Genomic DNA, 26051 nt, shown 5'->3' with positions numbered 1-26051 from the left:
TGTCGCGTGCTGCGATATGCGGAGACACTAAAAGCACCGTAGTAGAACACAGATGAAGCTACTAAGATGATGTAATAGCCAGTAAGAAGTAGTACAATTCAAGTTTTAGGTACTGATTATTTACTTTTTAGCTGGCTTTGGAGCCTTGGACATGAGCTAGGACCTTAAGATTCTGCATGAAAGGAGGACTAGCAGCCGCGTTGCACGGGAGAATGTGAAATGTGTTCATATGTAGTAAAAACCTGAGAAATCCGTCCGTTTTCGTCATTTGTTATCGAATCGACTTAAAGCCCGATCGTCACATTGGCCGCTCTTCTCTCTGAAACGGTTGTACTTATCGCCTGCAAAGCTATGTCGCGTGATGCGGTATGCGGAGACACTAAAAGCACGATAGTAGAACACAGATGAAGCTTCCAAGTTGATGTAATAGCCAGTAAGAAGTAGTACAATTCAAGTTTTAGGTATCGATTGTTGACTTTTTAGCTGGCTTTGGTGCCTTGGACATGAGCTAGGACCTTAAGATTCTGCATGAAAGGAGGACTAGCGGCCGCGTTGTACGGGAGAATGTGAAATGTGTTCATATGTAGTAAAATCCTGAGAAATCCGTCCGTTTTCGTCATTTGTTATCGAATCGACTTAAAGCCAGATCGTCACATTGGCTGCTCTTCTCTCTGAAACGGTTGTACTTATCGTCTGGAAAGCTTTGTCGCGTGCTGCGGTATGCGGAGACACTGAAAGCACCATAGTAGAACACAGATGAAGTTTCTAAGATGAGGTAATAGCCAGTAAGAAGTAGTACAATTCAAGTTTTAGGTATCGATTATTGACTTTTTAGCTGGCTTTGGTGCCTTGGACATGAGCTAGGACCTTAAGATTCTGCATGAAAGGAGGACTAGCAGCCGAGTTGCATGGGAGAATGTGAAAAGTGTTCATATGTAGTAAAAACCTGAGAAATCCGTCCGTTTTCGTCATTTGTTATCGAATCGACTTAAAGCCAGATCGTCACATTGGCCCCTCTTTCCTCTGAAACGGTTGTACTTATCGTCTGCAAAGCTATGTCGCGTACTGCGGTGTGCGGAGACACTAAAAGCACCATGGTAGAACACAGATGAAGCTTCTAAGTTGATGTAATAGCCAGTAAGAAGTAGTACAATTCAAGTTTTAGGTATCGATTGTTGACTTTTTAGCTGGCTTTGGTGCCTTGGACATGAGCTAGGACCTTAAGATTCTGCATGAAAGGAGGACTAGCGGCCGCGTTGTACGGGAGAATGTGAAATGTGTTCATATGTAGTAAAATCCTGAGAAATCCGTCCGTTTTCGTCATTTGTTATCGAATCGACTTAAAGCCCGATCGTCACATTGGCCGCTCTTCTCTCTGAAACGGTTGTACTTATCGCCTGCAAAGCTATGTCGCGTGATGCGGTATGCGGAGACACTAAAAGCACGATAGTAGAACACAGATGAAGCTTCCAAGTTGATGTAATAGCCAGTAAGAAGTAGTACAATTCAAGTTTTAGGTATCGATTGTTGACTTTTTAGCTGGCTTTGGTGCCTTGGACATGAGCTAGGACCTTAAGATTCTGCATGAAAGGAGGACTAGCGGCCGCGTTGTACGGGAGAATGTGAAATGTGTTCATATGTAGTAAAATCCTGAGAAATCCGTCCGTTTTCGTCATTTGTTATCGAATCGACTTAAAGCCAGATCGTCACATTGGCTGCTCTTCTCTCTGAAACGGTTGTACTTATCGTCTGGAAAGCTTTGTCGCGTGCTGCGGTATGCGGAGACACTGAAAGCACCATAGTAGAACACAGATGAAGTTTCTAAGATGAGGTAATAGCCAGTAAGAAGTAGTACAATTCAAGTTTTAGGTATCGATTATTGACTTTTTAGCTGGCTTTGGTGCCTTGGACATGAGCTAGGACCTTAAGATTCTGCATGAAAGGAGGACTAGCAGCCGAGTTGCATGGGAGAATGTGAAAAGTGTTCATATGTAGTAAAAACCTCAGAAATCCGTCCGTTTTCGTCATTTGTTATCGAATCGACTTAAAGCCAGATCGTCACATTGGCCCCTCTTTCCTCTGAAACGGTTGTACTTATCGTCTGCAAAGCTATGTCGCGTACTGCGGTGTGCGGAGACACTAAAAGCACCATGGTAGAACACAGATGAAGCTTCTAAGTTGATGTAATAGCCAGTAAGAAGTAGTACAATTCAAGTTTTAGGTATCGATTATTGACTTTTTAGCTGGCTTTGGTGCCTTGGACATGAGCTAGGACCTTAAGATTCTGCATTAAAGGAGGACTAGCAGCCGCGTTGCACGGGAGAATGTGAAATGTGTTCATATGTAGTAGAAACCTGAGAAATCCGTCCGTTTTCGTCATTTGTTATCGAATCGACTTAAAGCCCGATCGTCACATTGGCCGCTCTTCTCTCTGAAACGGTTGTACTTATCGTCTGCAAAGCTATGTCGCGTGCTGCGGTATGCGGAGACAATAAAATCACCATAGTAGAACACAGATGAAGCTTCTAAGTCGATGTAATAGCCAGTAAGAAGTAGTACAATTCAAGTTTTATGTACTGATTGTTGACTTTTTAGCTTGCTTTGGTGCCTTGGACATGAGCTAGGACCTTAAGATTCTGCATGAAAGGTGGACTAGAAGCCGAGTTGCATGGGAGAATGTGAAAAGTGTTCATATGTAGTAAAAACCTGAGAAATCCGTCCGTTTTCGTCATTTGTTATCGAATCGACTTAAAGCCAGATCGTCACATTGGCCGCTCTTCTCTCTGAAACGGTTGTACTTATCGTCTTCAAAGCTATGTCGCGTGCTGCGGTATGCGGAGACACTAGAAGCACCATAGTAGAACACAGATGAAGCTTCTATGATGATGTAATAGCCAGTAAGAAGTAGTACAATTCAAGTTTTAGGTATCGATTATTGACTTTTTAGCTGGCTTTGGTGCCTTGGACATGAGCTAGGACCTTAAGATTCTGCATGAAAGGAGGACTAGCACCCGCGTTGGATAGGAGAATGTGAAAAGCGTTCATATGTAGTAAAAACCTGAGAAATCCGTCCGTTTTCGTCATTTGTTATCGAATCGACTTAAAGCCAGATCGTCACATTGGCTGCTCTTCTCTCTGAAACGGTTGTACTTATCGTCTGGAAAGCTTTGTCGCGTGCTGCGATATGCGGAGACACTAAAAGCACCATAGTAGAACACAGATGAAGCTACTAAGATGATGTAATAGCCAGTAAGAAGTAGTACAATTCAAGTTTTAGGTATCGATTATTGACTTTTTAGCTGGCTTTGGTGCCTTGGACATGAGCTAGGACCTTAAGATTCTGCATGAAAGGAGGACTAGCACCCGCGTTGGATAGGAGAATGTGAAAAGTGTTCATATGTAGTAAAAACCTGAGAAATCCGTCCGTTTTCGTCATTTGTTATCGAATCGACTTAAAGCCAGATCGTCACATTGGCCGCTCTTCTCTCTGAAACGGTTGTACTTATCGTCTTCAAAGCTATATCGCGTGCTGCGGTATGCGGAGACACTAAAAGCACCATAGTAGAACACAGATGAAGCTTCTAAGTTGATGTAATAGCCAGTAAGAGGTAGTACAATTCAAGTTTTAGGTATCGATTATTGACTTTTTAGCTGGCTTTGGTGCCTTGGACATGAGCTAGGACCTTAAGATTCTGCATGAAAGGAGGACTAGCAGCCGAGTTGCACGGGAGAATGTGAAAAGTGTTCATATGTAGTAAAAACCTGAAAAATCCGTCCTTTTTCGTCATTTGTTATCGAATCGACTTAAAGCCAGATCGTCACATTGGCCGCTCTTCTCTCTGAAACGGTTGTACTTATCGTCTGCAAAGCTATGTCGCGTGCTGCGGTATGCGGAGACACTAAAAGCACCATAGTAGAACACAGATGAAGCTTCTATGATGATGTAATAGCCAGTAAGAAGTAGTACAATTCAAGTTTTAGGTATCGATTATTGATTTTTTAGCTGGCTTTGGTGCCTTGGACATGAGCTAGGACCTTAAGATTCTGCATGAAAGGAGGACTAGCAGCCGAGTTGCAGGGGAGAATGTGAAAAGTGTTCATATGTAGTAAAAACCTGAGAAATCGGTCCGTTTTCGTCATTTGTTATCGAATCGACTTAAAGCCAGATCGTCACATTGGCCGCTCTTCTCTCTGAAACGGTTGTACTTATCGTCTTCAAAGCTATGTCGCGTGCTGCGGCATGCGGAGACACTAAAAGCACCATAGTAGAACACAGATGAAGCTTCTAAGTTGATGTAATAGCCAGTAAGAAGTAGTACAATTCAAGTTTTAGGTATCGATTATTGACTTCTTAGCTGGCTTTGGTGCCTTGGACATGAGCTAGGACCTTAAGATTCTGCATGAAAGGAGGACTAGCAGCCGAGTTGCACGGGAGTATGTGAAAAGTGTTCATATGTAGTAAAAACCTGAGAAATCCGTCCGTTTTCGTCATTTGTTATCGAATCGACTTAAAGCCAGATCGTCACATTGGCCGCTCTTCTCTCTGAAACGGTTCTACTTATCGTCTGCAAAGCGATGTCGCGTGCTGCGGTATGCGGAGACACCAAAAGCACCATAGTAGAACACAGATGAAGCTTCTAAGTTGATGTAATAGCCAGTAAGAAGTAGTACAATTCAAGTATTAGTTACTGATTATATACTTTTTAGCTGGCTTTTGTGCCTTGGGCATGAGCTAGGACCTTAAGATTCTGCATGAAAGGAGGACTAGCAGCCGAGTTGCACGGGAGAATGTGAAAAGTGTTCATATGTAGTAAAAACCTAAGAAATCCGTTTGTTTTCGTCATTTGTTATCGAATCGACTTAAAGCCAGATCGTCACATTGGCCGCTCTTCTCTCTGAAACGGTTGTACTTATCGTCTGCAAAGCTATGTCGCGTGCTGCGGTATGCGCAGACACTAAAAGCACCATAGTATAAAACAGATGAAGCTTCTAAGTTGATGTAATAGCCAGTAAGAAGTAGTACAACTGAAGTTTTAGGTATCGATTATTGACATTTTAGCTGGCTTTGGTGCCTTGGACATGAGCTAGGACCTTAAGATTCTGCATGAAAGGAGGACTAGCAGCCTCGTTGCACGGGAGAATGTGAAATGTGTTCATATGTAGTAGAAACCTGAGAAATCCGTCCGTTTTCGTCATTTGTTATCGAATCGACTTAAAACCCTGATTGTCACATTGGCCGCTCTTCTCTCTGAAACGGTTGTACTTATCGTCTGCAAAGCTATGTCGCGTGCTGCGGTATGCGAAGACAATAAAATCACCATAGTAGAACACAGATGAAGCTTCTAAGTCGATGTAATAGCCAGTAAGAAGTAGTACAATTCAAGTTTTAGGTATCGATTATTGACTTCTTAGATGGATTTGGTGCCTTGGACATGAGCTAGGACCATAAGATTCTGCATGAAAGGAGGACTAGCAGCCGAGTTGCACGGGACAATATGAAAAGTGTTCATGTGTAGTAAAAACCTGAGAAATCCGTCCGTTTTCGTCATTTGTTATCGAATCGCCTTAAAGCCAGGTCGTCACTTGGCCGCTCTTCTCTCTGAAACGGCTGTACTTATCGTCTGCAAAGCTATGTGGCGTGCTGCGGTATGCGGAGACACTAAAAGCACCATAGTAGAACACAGATGAAGCTTCTAAGTTGATGTAATAGCAAGTAAGAAGTAGTACAATTCAAGTTTTAGGTATCGATTATTGACTTTTTAGCTGGCTTTGGTGCCTTGGACATGAGCTAGGACCTTAAGATTCTGCATTAAAGGAGGACTAGCGGCCGCGTTGTACGGGAGAATGTGAAATGTGTTCATATGTAGTAAAATCCTGAGAAATCCGTCCGTTTTCGTCATTTGTTATCGAATCGACTTAAAGCCAGATCGTCACATTGGCTGCTCTTCTCTCTGAAACGGTTGTACTTATCGTCTGGAAAGCTTTGTCGCGTGCTGCGGTATGCGGAGACACTGAAAGCACCATAGTAGAACACAGATGAATTTCTAAGATGAGGTAATAGCCAGTAAGAAGTAGTACAATTCAAGTTTTAGGTATCGATTATTGACTTTTTAGCTGGCTTTGGTGCCTTGGACATGAGCTAGGACCTTAAGATTCTGCATGAAAGGAGGACTAGCAGCCGAGTTGCACGGGAGAATGTGAAAAGTGTTCATATGTAGTAAAAACCTGAGTAATCCGTACGTTTTCGTCATTTCTTATCGAATCGACTTAAAGCCAGATCGTCACATTGACCCCTCTTTCCTCTGAAACGGTTGTACTTATCGTCTGCAAAGCTATGTCGCGTACTGCGGTGTGCGGAGACACTAAAAGCAACATGGTAGAACACAGATGAAGCTTCTAAGTTGATGTAATAGCCAGTAAGAAGTAGTACAATTCAAATTTTAGGTATCGATTATTGACTTTTTAGCTGGCTTTGGTGCCTTGGACATGAGCTAGGACCTTAAGATTCTGCATTAAAGGAGGACTAGCAGCCGCGTTGCACGGGAGAATATGAAATGTGTTCATATGTAGTAGAAACCTGAGAAATCCGTCCGTTTTCGTCATTTGTTATCGAATCGACTTAAAGCCCGATCGTCACATTGGCCGCTCTTCTCTCTGAAACGGTTGTACTTATCGTCTGCAAAGCTATGTCGCGTGCTGCGGTATGCGGAGACAATAAAATCACCTTAGTAGAACACAGATGAAGCTTCTAAGTCGATGTAATAGCCAGTAAGAAGTAGTACAATTCAAGTTTTAGGTACTGATTATTGACTTTTTAGCTGGCCTTGGTGCCTTGGACATGAGCTAGGACCTTAAGATTCTGCATGAAAGGAGGACTAGAAGCCGAGTTGCATGGGAGAATGTGAAAAGTGTTCATATGTAGTAAAAACCTGAGAAATACGTCCGTTTTCGTCATTTGTTATCGAATCGACTTAAAGCCAGATCGTCACATTGGCCGCTCTTCTCTCTGAAACGGTTGTACTTATCGTCTGCAAAGCTATGTCGCGTGCTGTGGTATGCGGAGACACTAAAAGCACCATAGTAGAACACAGATGAAGCTTCTATGATGATGTAATAGCCAGTAAGAAGTAGTACAATTCAAGTTTTAGGTATCGATTATTGACTTTTTAGCTGGCTTTGGTGCCTTGGACATGAGCTAGGACCTTAAGATTCTGCATGAAAGGAGAACGAGCAGCCGCGTTGGATGGGAGAATGTGAAAAGTGTTCATATGTAGTAAAAACCTGAGAAATCCGTCCGTTTTCGTCATTGGTTATCGAATCGACTTAAAGCCAGTTCGTCACATTGGCTGCTCTTCTCTCTGAAACGGTTGTACTTATCGTCTGGAAAGCTTTGTCGCGTGCTGCGATATGCGGAGACACTAAAAGCACCGTAGTAGAACACAGATGAAGCTACTAAGATGATGTAATAGCCAGTAAGAAGTAGTACAATTCAAGTTTTAGGTACTGATTATTTACTTTTTAGCTGGCTTTGGAGCCTTGGACATGAGCTAGGACCTTAAGATTCTGCATGAAAGGAGGACTAGCAGCCGCGTTGCACGGGAGAATGTGAAATGTGTTCATATGTAGTAAAAACCTGAGAAATCCGTCCGTTTTCGTCATTTGTTATCGAATCGACTTAAAGCCCGATCGTCACATTGGCCGCTCTTCTCTCTGAAACGGTTGTACTTATCGCCTGCAAAGCTATGTCGCGTGATGCGGTATGCGGAGACACTAAAAGCACGATAGTAGAACACAGATGAAGCTTCCAAGTTGATGTAATAGCCAGTAAGAAGTAGTACAATTCAAGTTTTAGGTATCGATTGTTGACTTTTTAGCTGGCTTTGGTGCCTTGGACATGAGCTAGGACCTTAAGATTCTGCATGAAAGGAGGACTAGCGGCCGCGTTGTACGGGAGAATGTGAAATGTGTTCATATGTAGTAAAATCCTGAGAAATCCGTCCGTTTTCGTCATTTGTTATCGAATCGACTTAAAGCCAGATCGTCACATTGGCTGCTCTTCTCTCTGAAACGGTTGTACTTATCGTCTGGAAAGCTTTGTCGCGTGCTGCGGTATGCGGAGACACTGAAAGCACCATAGTAGAACACAGATGAAGTTTCTAAGATGAGGTAATAGCCAGTAAGAAGTAGTACAATTCAAGTTTTAGGTATCGATTATTGACTTTTTAGCTGGCTTTGGTGCCTTGGACATGAGCTAGGACCTTAAGATTCTGCATGAAAGGAGGACTAGCAGCCGAGTTGCATGGGAGAATGTGAAAAGTGTTCATATGTAGTAAAAACCTGAGAAATCCGTCCGTTTTCGTCATTTGTTATCGAATCGACTTAAAGCCAGATCGTCACATTGGCCCCTCTTTCCTCTGAAACGGTTGTACTTATCGTCTGCAAAGCTATGTCGCGTACTGCGGTGTGCGGAGACACTAAAAGCACCATGGTAGAACACAGATGAAGCTTCTAAGTTGATGTAATAGCCAGTAAGAAGTAGTACAATTCAAGTTTTAGGTATCGATTGTTGACTTTTTAGCTGGCTTTGGTGCCTTGGACATGAGCTAGGACCTTAAGATTCTGCATGAAAGGAGGACTAGCGGCCGCGTTGTACGGGAGAATGTGAAATGTGTTCATATGTAGTAAAATCCTGAGAAATCCGTCCGTTTTCGTCATTTGTTATCGAATCGACTTAAAGCCCGATCGTCACATTGGCCGCTCTTCTCTCTGAAACGGTTGTACTTATCGCCTGCAAAGCTATGTCGCGTGATGCGGTATGCGGAGACACTAAAAGCACGATAGTAGAACACAGATGAAGCTTCCAAGTTGATGTAATAGCCAGTAAGAAGTAGTACAATTCAAGTTTTAGGTATCGATTGTTGACTTTTTAGCTGGCTTTGGTGCCTTGGACATGAGCTAGGACCTTAAGATTCTGCATGAAAGGAGGACTAGCGGCCGCGTTGTACGGGAGAATGTGAAATGTGTTCATATGTAGTAAAATCCTGAGAAATCCGTCCGTTTTCGTCATTTGTTATCGAATCGACTTAAAGCCAGATCGTCACATTGGCTGCTCTTCTCTCTGAAACGGTTGTACTTATCGTCTGGAAAGCTTTGTCGCGTGCTGCGGTATGCGGAGACACTGAAAGCACCATAGTAGAACACAGATGAAGTTTCTAAGATGAGGTAATAGCCAGTAAGAAGTAGTACAATTCAAGTTTTAGGTATCGATTATTGACTTTTTAGCTGGCTTTGGTGCCTTGGACATGAGCTAGGACCTTAAGATTCTGCATGAAAGGAGGACTAGCAGCCGAGTTGCATGGGAGAATGTGAAAAGTGTTCATATGTAGTAAAAACCTCAGAAATCCGTCCGTTTTCGTCATTTGTTATCGAATCGACTTAAAGCCAGATCGTCACATTGGCCCCTCTTTCCTCTGAAACGGTTGTACTTATCGTCTGCAAAGCTATGTCGCGTACTGCGGTGTGCGGAGACACTAAAAGCACCATGGTAGAACACAGATGAAGCTTCTAAGTTGATGTAATAGCCAGTAAGAAGTAGTACAATTCAAGTTTTAGGTATCGATTATTGACTTTTTAGCTGGCTTTGGTGCCTTGGACATGAGCTAGGACCTTAAGATTCTGCATTAAAGGAGGACTAGCAGCCGCGTTGCACGGGAGAATGTGAAATGTGTTCATATGTAGTAGAAACCTGAGAAATCCGTCCGTTTTCGTCATTTGTTATCGAATCGACTTAAAGCCCGATCGTCACATTGGCCGCTCTTCTCTCTGAAACGGTTGTACTTATCGTCTGCAAAGCTATGTCGCGTGCTGCGGTATGCGGAGACAATAAAATCACCATAGTAGAACACAGATGAAGCTTCTAAGTCGATGTAATAGCCAGTAAGAAGTAGTACAATTCAAGTTTTATGTACTGATTGTTGACTTTTTAGCTTGCTTTGGTGCCTTGGACATGAGCTAGGACCTTAAGATTCTGCATGAAAGGTGGACTAGAAGCCGAGTTGCATGGGAGAATGTGAAAAGTGTTCATATGTAGTAAAAACCTGAGAAATCCGTCCGTTTTCGTCATTTGTTATCGAATCGACTTAAAGCCAGATCGTCACATTGGCCGCTCTTCTCTCTGAAACGGTTGTACTTATCGTCTTCAAAGCTATGTCGCGTGCTGCGGTATGCGGAGACACTAGAAGCACCATAGTAGAACACAGATGAAGCTTCTATGATGATGTAATAGCCAGTAAGAAGTAGTACAATTCAAGTTTTAGGTATCGATTATTGACTTTTTAGCTGGCTTTGGTGCCTTGGACATGAGCTAGGACCTTAAGATTCTGCATGAAAGGAGGACTAGCACCCGCGTTGGATAGGAGAATGTGAAAAGCGTTCATATGTAGTAAAAACCTGAGAAATCCGTCCGTTTTCGTCATTTGTTATCGAATCGACTTAAAGCCAGATCGTCACATTGGCTGCTCTTCTCTCTGAAACGGTTGTACTTATCGTCTGGAAAGCTTTGTCGCGTGCTGCGATATGCGGAGACACTAAAAGCACCATAGTAGAACACAGATGAAGCTACTAAGATGATGTAATAGCCAGTAAGAAGTAGTACAATTCAAGTTTTAGGTATCGATTATTGACTTTTTAGCTGGCTTTGGTGCCTTGGACATGAGCTAGGACCTTAAGATTCTGCATGAAAGGAGGACTAGCACCCGCGTTGGATAGGAGAATGTGAAAAGTGTTCATATGTAGTAAAAACCTGAGAAATCCGTCCGTTTTCGTCATTTGTTATCGAATCGACTTAAAGCCAGATCGTCACATTGGCCGCTCTTCTCTCTGAAACGGTTGTACTTATCGTCTTCAAAGCTATATCGCGTGCTGCGGTATGCGGAGACACTAAAAGCACCATAGTAGAACACAGATGAAGCTTCTAAGTTGATGTAATAGCCAGTAAGAGGTAGTACAATTCAAGTTTTAGGTATCGATTATTGACTTTTTAGCTGGCTTTGGTGCCTTGGACATGAGCTAGGACCTTAAGATTCTGCATGAAAGGAGGACTAGCAGCCGAGTTGCACGGGAGAATGTGAAAAGTGTTCATATGTAGTAAAAACCTGAAAAATCCGTCCTTTTTCGTCATTTGTTATCGAATCGACTTAAAGCCAGATCGTCACATTGGCCGCTCTTCTCTCTGAAACGGTTGTACTTATCGTCTGCAAAGCTATGTCGCGTGCTGCGGTATGCGGAGACACTAAAAGCACCATAGTAGAACACAGATGAAGCTTCTATGATGATGTAATAGCCAGTAAGAAGTAGTACAATTCAAGTTTTAGGTATCGATTATTGATTTTTTAGCTGGCTTTGGTGCCTTGGACATGAGCTAGGACCTTAAGATTCTGCATGAAAGGAGGACTAGCAGCCGAGTTGCAGGGGAGAATGTGAAAAGTGTTCATATGTAGTAAAAACCTGAGAAATCGGTCCGTTTTCGTCATTTGTTATCGAATCGACTTAAAGCCAGATCGTCACATTGGCCGCTCTTCTCTCTGAAACGGTTGTACTTATCGTCTTCAAAGCTATGTCGCGTGCTGCGGCATGCGGAGACACTAAAAGCACCATAGTAGAACACAGATGAAGCTTCTAAGTTGATGTAATAGCCAGTAAGAAGTAGTACAATTCAAGTTTTAGGTATCGATTATTGACTTCTTAGCTGGCTTTGGTGCCTTGGACATGAGCTAGGACCTTAAGATTCTGCATGAAAGGAGGACTAGCAGCCGAGTTGCACGGGAGTATGTGAAAAGTGTTCATATGTAGTAAAAACCTGAGAAATCCGTCCGTTTTCGTCATTTGTTATCGAATCGACTTAAAGCCAGATCGTCACATTGGCCGCTCTTCTCTCTGAAACGGTTCTACTTATCGTCTGCAAAGCGATGTCGCGTGCTGCGGTATGCGGAGACACCAAAAGCACCATAGTAGAACACAGATGAAGCTTCTAAGTTGATGTAATAGCCAGTAAGAAGTAGTACAATTCAAGTATTAGGTACTGATTATATACTTTTTAGCTGGCTTTTGTGCCTTGGGCATGAGCTAGGACCTTAAGATTCTGCATGAAAGGAGGACTAGCAGCCGAGTTGCACGGGAGAATGTGAAAAGTGTTCATATGTAGTAAAAACCTAAGAAATCCGTTTGTTTTCGTCATTTGTTATCGAATCGACTTAAAGCCAGATCGTCACATTGGCCGCTCTTCTCTCTGAAACGGTTGTACTTATCGTCTGCAAAGCTATGTCGCGTGCTGCGGTATGCGCAGACACTAAAAGCACCATAGTATAAAACAGATGAAGCTTCTAAGTTGATGTAATAGCCAGTAAGAAGTAGTACAACTGAAGTTTTAGGTATCGATTATTGACATTTTAGCTGGCTTTGGTGCCTTGGACATGAGCTAGGACCTTAAGATTCTGCATGAAAGGAGGACTAGCAGCCTCGTTGCACGGGAGAATGTGAAATGTGTTCATATGTAGTAGAAACCTGAGAAATCCGTCCGTTTTCGTCATTTGTTATCGAATCGACTTAAAACCCTGATTGTCACATTGGCCGCTCTTCTCTCTGAAACGGTTGTACTTATCGTCTGCAAAGCTATGTCGCGTGCTGCGGTATGCGAAGACAATAAAATCACCATAGTAGAACACAGATGAAGCTTCTAAGTCGATGTAATAGCCAGTAAGAAGTAGTACAATTCAAGTTTTAGGTATCGATTATTGACTTCTTAGATGGATTTGGTGCCTTGGACATGAGCTAGGACCATAAGATTCTGCATGAAAGGAGGACTAGCAGCCGAGTTGCACGGGACAATATGAAAAGTGTTCATGTGTAGTAAAAACCTGAGAAATCCGTCCGTTTTCGTCATTTGTTATCGAATCGCCTTAAAGCCAGGTCGTCACTTGGCCGCTCTTCTCTCTGAAACGGCTGTACTTATCGTCTGCAAAGCTATGTGGCGTGCTGCGGTATGCGGAGACACTAAAAGCACCATAGTAGAACACAGATGAAGCTTCTAAGTTGATGTAATAGCAAGTAAGAAGTAGTACAATTCAAGTTTTAGGTATCGATTATTGACTTTTTAGCTGGCTTTGGTGCCTTGGACATGAGCTAGGACCTTAAGATTCTGCATTAAAGGAGGACTAGCAGCCGCGTTGCACGGGAGAATGTGAAATGTGTTCATATGTAGTAGAAACCTGAGAAATCCGTCCGTTTTCGTCATTTGTTATCGAATCGACTTAAAGCCAGATCGTCACATTGGCCGCTCTTCTCTCTGAAACGGTTGTACTTATCGTCTTCAAAGCTATGTCGCGTGCTGCGGTATGCGGAGACACTATAAGCACCATAGTAGAACACATATGAAGCTTCTAAGTTGATGTAATAGCCAGTAAGAAGTAGTACAATTCAAGTTTTAGGTATCGATTATCGACTTTTTAGCTGGATTTGGTGCCTTGGACATGAGCTAGGACCTTAAGATTCTGCATGAAAGGAGGACTAGCAGCCGAGTTGCACGGGAGAATGTGAAAAGTGTTCATATGTAGTAAAAACCTGAGAAATCCGTCCGTTTTCGTCATTTGTTATCGAATCGACTTAAAGCCAGATCGTCACATTGGCCTCTCTTTTCTCTGAAACGGTTGTACTTATCGTCTGCAAAGCTATGTCGCGTACTGCGGTGTGCGGAGACACTAAAAGCACCATGGTAGAACACAGATGAAGCTTCTAAGTTGATGTAATAGCCAGTAAGAAGTAGTACAATTCAAGTTTTAGGTACCGATTATTGACTTTTTAGCTGGCTTTAATGCCTTGGACATGAGCTAGGACCTTAAGATTCTGCATTAAAGGAGGACTAGCAGCCGCATTGCACGGGAGAATGTGAAATGTGTTCATATGTAGTATAAACCTGAGAAATCCGTCCGTTTTCGTCATTTGTTATCGAATCGACTTAAAGCCCGATCGTCACATTGGCCGCTCTTCTCACTGAAACGGTTGTACTTATCGTCTGCAAAGCTATGTCGCGTACTGCGGTATGCGGAGACAATAAAATCACCATAGTAGAACACAGATGAAGCTTCTAAGTCGATGTAATAGCCAGTAAGAAGTAGTACAATTCAAGTTTTAGGTACTGATTATTGACTTTTTAGCTGGCTTTGGTGCCTTGGACATGAGCTAGGACCTTAAGATTCTGCATGAAAGGAGGACTAGCAGCCGAGTTGCACGGGAGAATGTGAAAAGTGTTCACATGTAGTAAAAACCTGAGAAATCCGTCCGTTTTCGTCATTTGTTATCGAATCGACTTAAAGCCAGATCGTCACATTGGCCGCTCTTCTCTCTGAAACGGTTGTACTTATCGTCTGCAAAGCTATGTCGCGTGCTGCGGTATACGGAGACACTAAAAGCACCATAGTAGAACACAGATGAAGCTTCTATGATGATGTAATAGCCAGTAAGAAGTAGTACAATTCAAGTTTTAGGTATCGATTATTGATTTTTTGCTGGCTTTGGTGCCTTGGACATGAGCTAGGACCTTAAGATTCTGCATGAAAGGAGGACTAGCACCCGCGTTGGATAGGAGAATGTGAAAAGTGTTCATATGTAGTGAAAACCTGAGAAATCCGTCCGTTTTCGTCATTTGTTATCGAATCGACTTAAAGCCAGATCGTCACATTGGCCGCTCTTCTCTCTGAAACGGTTGTACATATCGTCTTCAAAGCTATGTCGCGTGCTGCGGTATGCGGAGACACTAAAAGCACCATAGTAGAACACAGATGAAGCTTCTAAGTTGATGTAATAGCCAGTAAGAGGTAGTACAATTCAAGTTTTAGGTATCGATTATTGACTTTTTAGCTGGCTTTGGTGCCTTGGACATGAGCTAGGACCTTAAGATTCTGCATGAAAGGAGGACTAGCAGCCGAGTTGCACGGGAGAATGTGAAGTGTTCATATGTAGTAAAAACCTGAAAAATCCGTCCTTTTTCGTCATTTGTTATCGTATCGACTTAAAGCCAGATCGTCACATTGGCCGCTCTTCTCTCTGAAACGGTTGTACTTACCGTCTGCAAAGCTATGTCGCGTGCTGCGGTATGCGGAGACACTAAAAGCACCATATTAGAACACAGATGAAGCTTCTATGATGATGTAATAGCCAGTAAGAAGTAGTAAAATTCAAGTTTTAGGTATCGATTATTGATTTTTTAGCTGGCTTTGGTGCCTTGGACATGAGCTAGGACCTTAAGATTCTGCATGAAAGGAGGACTAGCAGCCGAGTTGCAGGGGAGAATGTGAAAAGTGTTCATATGTAGTAAAAACCTGAGAAATCGGTCCGTTTTCGTCATTTGTTATCGAATCGACTTAAAGCCAGATCGTCACATTGGCCGCTCTTCTCTCTGAAACGGTTGTACTTATCGTCTTCAAAGCTATGTCGCGTGCTGCGGCATGCGGAGACACTAAAAGCACCATAGTAGAACACAGATGAAGCTTCTAAGTTGATGTAATAGCCAGTAAGAAGTAGTACAATTCAAGTTTTAGGTATCGATTATTGACTTCTTAGCTGGCTTTGGTGCCTTGGACATGAGCTAGGACCTTAAGATTCTGCATGAAAGGAGGACTAGCAGCCGAGTTGCACGGGAGTATGTGAAAAGTGTTCATATGTAGTAAAAACCTGAGAAATCCGTCCGTTTTCGTCATTTGTTATCGAATCGACTTAAAGCCAGATCGTCACATTGGCCGCTCTTCTCTCTGAAACGGTTCTACTTATCGTCTGCAAAGCGATGTCGCGTGCTGCGGTATGCGGAGACACTAAAAGCACCATAGTAGAACACAGATGAAGCTTCTAAGTTGATGTAATAGCCAGTAAGAAGTAGTACAATTCAAGTATTAGGTACTGATTATATACTTTTTAGCTGGCTTTTGTGCCTTGGACATGAGCTAGGACCTTAAGATTCTGCATGAAAGGAGGACTAGCAGCCTCGTTGCACGGCAGAATGTGAAATGTGTTCATATGTAGTAGAAACCTGAGAAATCCGTCCGTTTTCGTCATTTGTTATCGAATCGACTTAAAGCCCGATCGTCACATTGGCCGCTCTTCTCTCTGAAACGGTTGTACTTATCGTCTGCAAAGCTATGTCGCGTGCTGCGGTATGCGGAGACAATAAAATCACCATAGTAGAACACAGATGAAGCTTCTAAGTCGATGTAATAGCCAGTAAGAAGTAGTACAATTCAAGTTTTAGGTATCGATTATTGACTTCTTAGATGGATTTGGTGCCTTGGACATGAGCTAGGACCTTAAGATTCTGCATGAAAGGAGGACTAGCAGCCGAGTTGCACGGGACAATATGATAAGTGTTCATATGTAGTAAAAACCTGAGAAATCCGTCCGTTTTCGTCATTTGTTATCGAATCGCCTTAAAGCCAGGTCGTCACTTCGCCGCTCTTCTCTCTGAAACGGCTGTACTTATCGTCTGCAAAGCTATGTGGCGTGCTGCGGTATGCGGAGACACTAAAAGCACCATAGTAGAACACAGATGAAGCTTCTAAGTTGATGTAATAGCCAGTAAGAAGTAGTACAATTCAAGTTTTAGGTATCGATTATTGACTTTTTAGCTGGCTTTGGTGCCTTGGACATGAGCTAGGACCTTAAGATTCTGCATTAAAGGAGGACTAGCAGCCGCGTTGCACGGGAGAATGTGAAATGTGTTCATATGTAGTAGAAACCTGAGAAATCCGTCCGTTTTCGTCATTTGTTATCGAATCGACTTAAAGCCAGATCGTCACATTGGCCGCTCTTCTCTCTGAAACGGTTGTACTTATCGTCTTCAAAGCTATGTCGCGTGCTGCGGTATGCGGAGACACTAAAAGCACCATAGTAGAACACATATGAAGCTTCTAAGTTGATGTAATAGCCAGTAAGAAGTAGTACAATTCAAGTTTTAGGTATCGATTATCGACTTTTTAGCTGGCTTTGGTGCCTTGGACATGAGCTAGGACCTTAAGATTCTGCATGAAAGGAGGACTAGCAGCCGAGTTGCACGGGAGAATGTGAAAAGTGTTCATATGTAGTAAAAACCTGAGAAATCCGTCCGTTTTCGTCATTTGTTATCGGATCGACTTAAAGCCAGATCGTCACATTGGCCTCTCTTTTCTCTGAAACGGTTGTACTTATCGTCTGCAAAGCTATGTCGCGTACTGCGGTGTGCGGAGACACTAAAAGCACCATGGTAGAACACAGATGAAGCTTCTAAGTTGATGTAATAGCCAGTAAGAAGTAGTACAATTCAAGTTTTAGGTACCGATTATTGACTTTTTAGCTGGCTTTAATGCCTTGGACATGAGCTAGGACCTTAAGATTCTGCATTAAAGGAGGACTAGCAGCCGCATTGCACGGGAGAATGTGAAATGTGTTCATATGTAGTATAAACCTGAGAAATCCGTCCGTTTTCGTCATTTGTTATCGAATCGAGTTAAAGCCCGATCGTCACATTGGCCGCTCTTCTCACTGAAACGGTTGTACTTATCGTCTGCAAAGCTATGTCGCGTACTGCGGTATGCGGAGACAATAAAATCACCATAGTAGAACACAGATGAAGCTTCTAAGTCGATGTAATAGCCAGTAAGAAGTAGTACAATTCAAGTTTTAGGTACTGATTATTGACTTTTTAGCTGGCTCTTGGTGCCTTGGACATGAGCTAGGACCTTAAGATTCTGCATGAAAGGAGGACTAGCAGCCGCGTTGGATAGGAGAATGTGAAAAGTGTTCATATGTAGTAAAAACCTGAGAAATCCGTCCGTTTTCGTCATTTGTTATCGAATCGACTTAAAGCCAGATCGTCACATTGGCTGCTCTTCTCTCTGAAACAGTTGTACTTATCGTCTGGAAAGCTTTGTCGCGTGCTGCGGTATGCGGAGACACTAAAAGCACCATAGTAGAACACAGATGAAGCTTCTAAGATGATGTAATAGCCAGTAAGAAGTAGTACAATTCAAGTTTTAGTTGTCGATTATTCACTTTTTAGCTGGCTTTGGTGCCTTGAACATGAGCTAGGACCTTAAGATTCTGCATGAGAGGAGGACTAGCAGCCGAGTTGCACGGGAGAATGTGAAAAGTGTTCATATGTAGTAAAAACCTGAGAAATCCGTCCGTTTTCGTCATTTGTTATCGAATCGACTTAAAGCCAGATCGTCACATTGGCCGCTCTTCTCTCTGAAACGGTTGTACTTATCGTCTTCAAAGCTATGTCGCGTGCTGCGGTATGCGGAGACACTAAAAGCACCATAGTAGAACACAGATGAAGCTTCTAAGTTGATGTAATAGCCAGTAAGAAGTAGTACAATTCAAGTTTTAGGTTCCGATTATTGACTTCTTAGCTGGCTTTGGTGCCTTGGACATGAGCTAGGACCTTAAGATTCTGCATGAAAGGAGGACTAGCACTTGAGTTGCACGGGAGAATGTGAAAAGTGTTCATATGTAGTAAAAACTTGAGAAATCCGTCTGTTTCCGTCATTTGTTATCGAATCGACTTAAAGCCCGATCGTCACATTGGCCGCTCTTCTCTCTGAAACGGTTGTACTTATCCTCTGCAAAGCTATGTCGCGTGCGGCGGTATGCGGAGACACTAAAAGCACCATAGTAGAACACAGATGAAGCTTCTATGATGATGTAATAGCCAGTATGAAGTAGTACAATTCAAGTTTTAGGTATCGATTATTGACTTTTTAGCTGGCTTTGGTGCCTTGGACATGAGCTAGGACCTTAAGATTCTGCATGAAAGGAGAACGAGCAGCCGCGTTGGATGGGAGAATGTGAAAAGTGTTCATATGTAGTAAAAACCTGAGAAATCCGTCCGTTTTCGTCATTTGTTATCGAATCGACTTAAAGCCAGATCGTCACATTTGCCGCTCTTCTCTCTGAAACGGTTGTACTTATCGTCTTCAAAGCTATGTCGCGTGCTGCGGTATGCGGAGACACTATAAGCACTATAGTAGAACACATATGAAGCTTCTAAGTTGATGTAATAGCCAGTAAGAAGTAGTACAATTCAAGTTTTAGGTATCGATTATTTACTTTTTAGCTGGCTTTGGTGCCTTGGGCATGAGCTAGGACCTTAAGATTCTGCATGAAAGGAGGACTAGCAGCCGAGTTGCACGGGAGAATGTGAAAAGTGTTCATATGTAGTAAAAACCTGAGAAATCCGTCCGTTTTCGTCATTTGTTATCGAATCGACTTAAAGCCAGATCGTCACATTTGCCGCTCTTCTCTCTGAAACGGTTGTACATATCGTCTGCAAGCTATGTCGCGTGCTGCTGTATGCGCAGACACTAAAAGCACCATAGTATAAAACAGATGAAGCTTCTAAGTTGATGTAATAGCCAGTAAGAAGTAGTACAACTCAAGTTTTAGGTATCGATTATTGACTTTTTAGCTGGCTTTGGTGCCTTGGACATGAGCTAGGACCTTAAGATTCTGCATGAAAGGAGGACTAGCAGCCGCGTTGCACGGGATAATGTGAAATGTGTTCATATGTAGTAGAAACCTGAGAAATCCGTCCGTTTTCGTCATTTGTTATCGAATCGACTTAAAGCCCGATCGTCACATTGGCCGCTCTTCTCTCTGAAACGTTTGGACTTATCGTCTGCAAAGCTACGTCGCGTGCTGCGGTATGCGGAGACAATAAAATCACCATAGTAGAACACAGATGAAGCTTCTAAGTCGATGTAATAGCCAGTAAGAAGTAGTACAATTCAAGTTTTAGGTATCGATTATTGACTTCTTAGATGGATTTGGTGCCTTGGGCATGAGCTAGGACCTTAAGATTCTGCATGAAAGGAGGACTAGCAGCCGAGTTGCACGTGACAATATGAAAAGTGTTCATATGTAGAAAAAACCTGAGAAATCCGTCCGTTTTCGTCATTTGTTATCGAATCGCCTTAAAGCTAGATCGTCACTTGGCCGCTCTTCTCTCTGATACGGATGTACTTATCGTCTGCAAAACTATGTGGCGTGCTGCTGTATGCGGAGACACTAAAAGCACCATAGTAGAACAGAGATTAAGCTTCTAAGTTGATGTAATAGCCAGTAAGAAGTAGTACAATTCATGTTTTAGGTACCGATTATTGACTTTTTAGCTGGCTTTGGTGCCTTGGAGATGAGCTAGGACCTTAAGATTCTGCATGAAAGGAGGACTAGCAGCCGCGTTGGATAGGAGAATGTGAAAAGTGTTCATATGTAGTAAAAACCTGAGAAATCCCTCCGTTTTCGTCATTTGTTATCGAATCGACTTAAAGCCAGATCGTCACATTGGCCGCTCTTCTCTCTGAAACGGTTGTACTTATCGCCTGCAAAGCTATGTCGCGTGATGCGGTATGCGGAGACACTAAAAGCACCATAGTAGAACACAGATGAAGCTTCTATGATGATGTAATAGCCAGTAAGAAGTAGTACAATTAAAGTTTTAGGTATCGATTATTGACTTTTTAGCTGGCTTTGGTGCCTTGGACATGAGCTAGGACCTTAAGATTCTGCATGAAAGGAGGACTAGCAGCCGCGTTGGATGGGAGAATGTGAAAAGTGTTCATATGTAGTAAAAACCTGAGAAATCCGTCCGTTTTCGTCATTTGTTATCGAATCGACTTAAAGCCAGATCGTCACATTGGCCGCTCTTCTCTCTGAAACGGTTGTACTTATCGCCTGCAAAGCTATGTCGCGTGATGCGGTATGCGGAGACTCTAAAAGCACCATAGTAGAACACAGATGAAGCTTCTAAGTTGATGTAATAGCCAGTAAGAAGTAGTACAATTCAAGTTTTAGGTATCGATTATTGACTTTTTAGCTGGCTTTGGTGCCTTGGACATGAGCTAGGACCTTAAGATTCTGCATGAAAGGAGGACTAGCAGCCGAGTTGCACGGGAGAATGTGAAAAGTGTTCATATGTAGTAAAAACCTGAGAAATCCGTCCGTTTTCGTCAATTGTTATCGAATCGACTTAAAGCCAGATCGTCACATTGGCCGCTCTTCTCTCTGAAACGGTTCTACTTATCGTCTGCAAAGCTATGTCGCGTGCTGCGGTATGCGGAGACACTAAAAGCACCATAGTATAAAACAGATGAAGCTTCTAAGTTGATGTAATAGCCAGTAAGAAGTAGTACAACTCAAGTTTTAGGTATCGATTATTGACTTTTTAGCTGGCTTTGGTGCCTTGGACATGAGCTAGGACCTTAAGATTCTGCATGAAAGGAGGACTAGCAGCCGCGTTGCACGGGAGAATGTGAAATGTGTTCATATGTTGTAGAAACCTGAGAAATCCGTCCGTTTTCGTCATTTGTTGTCGAATCGACTTAAAGCCCGATCGTCACATTGGCCGCTCTTCTCTCTGAAACGTTTGGACTTATCGTCTGCAAAGCTACGTCGCGTGCTGCGGTATGCGGAGACAATAAAATCACCATAGTAGAACACAGATGAAGCTTCTAAGTCGATGTAATAGCCAGTAAGAAGTAGTACAATTCAAGTTTTAGGTATCGATTATTGACTTCTTAGATGGATTTGGTGCCTTGGACATGAGCTAGGACCTTAAGATTCTGCATGAAAGGAGGACTAGCAGCCGAGTTGCATGGGACAATATGAAAAGTGTTCATATGTAGAAAAAACCTGAGAAATCCGTCCGTTTTCGTCATTTGTTATCGAATCGCCTTAAAGCTAGATCGTCACTTGGCAGCTCTTCTCTCTGATACGGCTGTACTTATCGTCTGCAAAGCTATGTGGCGTGCTGCTGTATGCGGAGACACTAAAAGCACCATAGTAGAACAGAGATTAAGCTTCTAAGTTGATGTAATAGCCAGTAAGAAGTAGTACAATTCAAGTTTTAGGTACTGATTATTGACTTTTTAGCTGGCTTTGGTGCCTTGGACATGAGCTAGGACCTTAAGATTCTGCATGAAAGGAGGACTAGCAGCCGCGTTGGATGGGAGAATGTGAAAAGTGTTCATATGTAGTAAAACCTGAGAAATCCGTCCGTTTTCGTCATTTGTTATCGAATCGACTTAAAGCCAGATCGTCACATTGGCCGCTCTTCTCTCTGAAACGGTTGTACTTATCGCCTGCAAAGCTATGTCGCGTGATGCGGTATGCGGAGACACTAAAAGCACCATAGTAGAACACAGATGAAGCTTCCATGATGATGTAATAGCCAGTAAGAAGTAGTACAATTCAAGTTTTAGGTATCGATTATTGACTTTTTAGCTGGCTTTGGTGCCTTGGACATGAGCTAGGACCTTAAGATTCTGCATGAAAGGAGGACTAGCAGCCGCGTTGGATGGGAGAATGTGAAAAGTGTTCATATGTAGTAAAAACCTGAGAAATCCGTCCGTTTTCGTCATTTGTTATCGAATCGACTTAAAGCCAGATCGTCACATTGGCCGCTCTTCTCTCTGAAACGGTTGTACTTATCGCCTGCAAAGCTATGTCGCATGATGCGGTATGCGGAGTCTCTAAAAGCACCATAGTAGAACACAGATGAAGCTTCTAAGTTGATGTAATAGCCAGTAAGAAGTATTACAATTCAAGTTTTAGGTATCGATTATTGACTTTTCAGCTGGCTTTGGTGCCTTGGACATGAGCTAGGACCTTAAGATTCTGCATGAAAGGAGGACTAGCAGCCGAGTTGCACGGGAGAATGTGAAAAGTATTCAAATGTAGTAAAAACCTGAGAAATCCGTCCGTTTTCGTCATTTGTTATCGAATCAACTTAAAGCCAGATCGTCACATTGGCCGCTCTTCTCTCTGAAACGATTGTACTTATCGTCTTCAAAGCTATGTCGCGTGATGCGGTATGCGGAGACACTAAAAGCACCACAGTAGAACACAGATGAAGCTTCTAAGTTGATGTAATAGCCAGTAAGAAGTAGTACAATTCAAGTTTTAGGTATCGATTATTGACTTTTTAGCTGGCTTTGGCGCCTTGGACATGAGCTAGGACCTTAAGATTCTGCATGAAAGGGGGACTAGCAGACGAGTTGCACGGGAGAATGTGAAAAGTGTTCATAAGTAGTAAAAACCTGAGAAATCCGTCCGTTTTCGTCAATTGTTATCGAATCGACTTAAAGCCAGATCGTCACATTGGCCGCTCTTCTCTCTGAAACGGTTCTACTTATCGTCTGCAAAGCTATGTCGCGTGCTGCGGTATGCGGAGACACTACAAGCACCATAGTAGAACACAGATGAAGCTTCTAAGTTGATGTAATAGCCAGTAAGAAGTAGTACAATTCAAGTTTTAGGTACTGATTATTTACTTTATAGCTGGCTTTGGTGCCTTGGGCATGAGCTAGGACCTTAAGATTCTGCATGAAAGGAGGACTAGAAGCCGAGTTGCACGGGAGAATGTGAAAAGTGTTCATATGTAGTAAAAACCTGAGAAATCCGTCCGTTTTCGTCATTTGTTATCGAATCGACTTAAAGCCAGATCGTCACATTGGCCGCTCTTCTCTCTGAAACGGTTGTACTTATCGTCTGCAAAGCTATGTCGCGTGCTGCGGTATGCGCAGACACCAAAAGCACCATAGTATAAAACAGATGAAACTTCTAAGTTGATGTAATAGCCAGTAAGAAGTAGTACAATTCAAGTTTTAGGTATCGATTATTGATTTTTTAGCTGGCTTTGTTGCCTTGGACATGAGCTAGGACCTTAAGATTCTGCATGAAAGGAGGACTAGCAGCCGAGTTGCACGGGAGAATGTGAAAAGTATTCAAATGTAGTAAAAACCTAAGAAATCCGTCCGTTTTCGTCATTTGTTATCGAATCGACTTAAAGCCAGATCGTCACATTGGCCGCTCTTCTCTCTGAAACGATTGTACTTATCGTCTTCAAAGCTATGTCGCCTGCTGCGGTATGCGGAGACACTAAAAGCACCATAGTAGAACACAGATGAAGCTTCTAAGTTGATGTAATAGCCAGTAAGAAGTAGTACAATTCAAGTTTTAGGTATCGATTATTGATTTTTTAGCTGGCTTTGTTGCCTTGGACATAAGCTAGCACCTTAAGATTCTGCAAGAAAGGAGGACTAGCAGCCGAGTTGCAGGGGAGAATGTGAAAAGTGTTCATATGTAGTAAAAACCTGAGAAATCCGTCCGTTTTCGTCATTTGTTATCGAATCGACTTAAAGCCAGATCGTCACATTGGCCGCTCTTCTCTCTGAAACGGTTGTACTTATCGTCTTCAAAGCTATGTCGCGTGCTGCGGTATGCGGAGACACTACAAGCACCATAGTAGAACACAGATGAAGCTTCTAAGTTGATGTAATAGCCAGTAAGAAGTAGTACAATTCAAGTTTTAGGTACTGATTATTTACTTTATAGCTGGCTTTGGTGCCTTGGGCATGAGCTAGGACCTTAAGATTCTGCATGAAAGGAGGACTAGAAGCCGAGTTGCACGGGAGAATGTGAAAAGTGTTCATATGTAGTAAAAACCTGAGAAATCCGTCCGTTTTCGTCATTTGTTATCGAATCGACTTAAAGCCAGATCGTCACATTGGCCGCTCTTCTCTCTGAAACGATTGTACTTATCGTCTTCAAAGCTATGTCGCGTGCTGCGGTATGCGGAGACACTAAAAGCACCATAGTAGAACACAGATGAAGCTTCTAAGTTGATGTAATAGCCAGTAAGAAGTAGTATAATTCAAGTTTTAGGTATCGATTATTGACTTTTTAGCTGGCTTTGGTGCCTTGGACATGAGCTAGGACCTTAAGATTCTGCATGAAAGGAGGACTAGCAGCCGAGTTGCATGGGACAATATGAAAAGTGTTCATATGTAGAAAAAACCTGAGAAATCCGTCCGTTTTCGTCATTTGTTATCGAATCGCCTTAGAGCTAGATCGTCACTTGGCAGCTCTTCTCTCTGATACGGCTGTACTTATCGTCTGCAAAGCTATGTGGCGTGCTGCTGTATGCGGAGACACTAAAAGCACCATAGTAGAACAGAGATTAAGCTTCTAAGTTGATGTAATAGCCAGTAAGAAGTAGTACAATTCAAGTTTTAGGTACTGATTATTGACTTTTTAGCTGGCTTTGGTGCCTTGGACATGAGCTAGGACCTTAAGATTCTGCATGAAAGGAGGACTAGCAGCCGCGTTGGATGGGAGAATGTGAAAAGTGTTCATATGTAGTAAAAACCTGAGAAATCCGTCCGTTTTCGTCATTTGTTATCGAATCGACTTAAAGCCAGATCGTCACATTGGCCGCTCTTCTCTCTGAAACGGTTGTACTTATCGCCTGCAAAGCTATGTCGCGTGATGCGGTATGCGGAGACACTAAAAGCACCATAGTAGAACACAGATGAAGCTTCTATGATGATGTAATAGCCAGTAAGAAGTAGTACAATTCAAGTTTTAGGTATCGATTATTGACTTTTTAGCTGGCTTTGGTGCCTTGGACATGAGCTAGGACCTTAAGATTCTGCATGAAAGGAGGACTAGCAGCCGAGTTGCACGGGAGAATGTGAAAAGTGTTCATATGTAGTAAAAACCTGAGAAATCGGTCCGTTTTCGTCATTTGTTATCGAATCGACTTAAAGGCAGATCGACACATTGGCCGCTCTTCTCTCTGAAACGGTTGTACTTATCGTCTGCAAAGCTATGTCGCTTGCTGCGGTATGCGGAGACAATAAAATCACCATAGTAGAACACAGATGAAGCTTCTAAGTCGATGTAATAGCCAGTAAGAAGTAGTACAATTCAAGTTTTAGGTATCGATTATTGACTTCTTAGATGGATTTGGTGCCTTGGACATGAGCTAGGATGTTAAGATTCTGAATGAAAGGAGGACTAGCAGCCGAGTTGCAGGGGAGAATGTGAAAAGTGTTCATATGTAGTAAAAACCTAAGAAATCCGTCCGTTTTCGTCATTTGTTATCGAATCGACTTAAAGCCAGATCGTCACATTGGCCGCTCTTCTCTCTGAAACGGTTGTACTTATCGTCTTCAAAGCTATGTCGCGTGCTG

The sequence above is a fragment of the Schistocerca gregaria genome, unplaced genomic scaffold (genome assembly GCF_023897955.1).
Source record: "Schistocerca gregaria isolate iqSchGreg1 unplaced genomic scaffold, iqSchGreg1.2 ptg000317l, whole genome shotgun sequence".
Taxonomy (NCBI): Eukaryota; Metazoa; Arthropoda; class Insecta; order Orthoptera; family Acrididae; genus Schistocerca; species Schistocerca gregaria.
The sequence above is the reverse complement of the archived record's forward strand: the minus strand, read 5'-3'. Positions refer to the sequence as shown.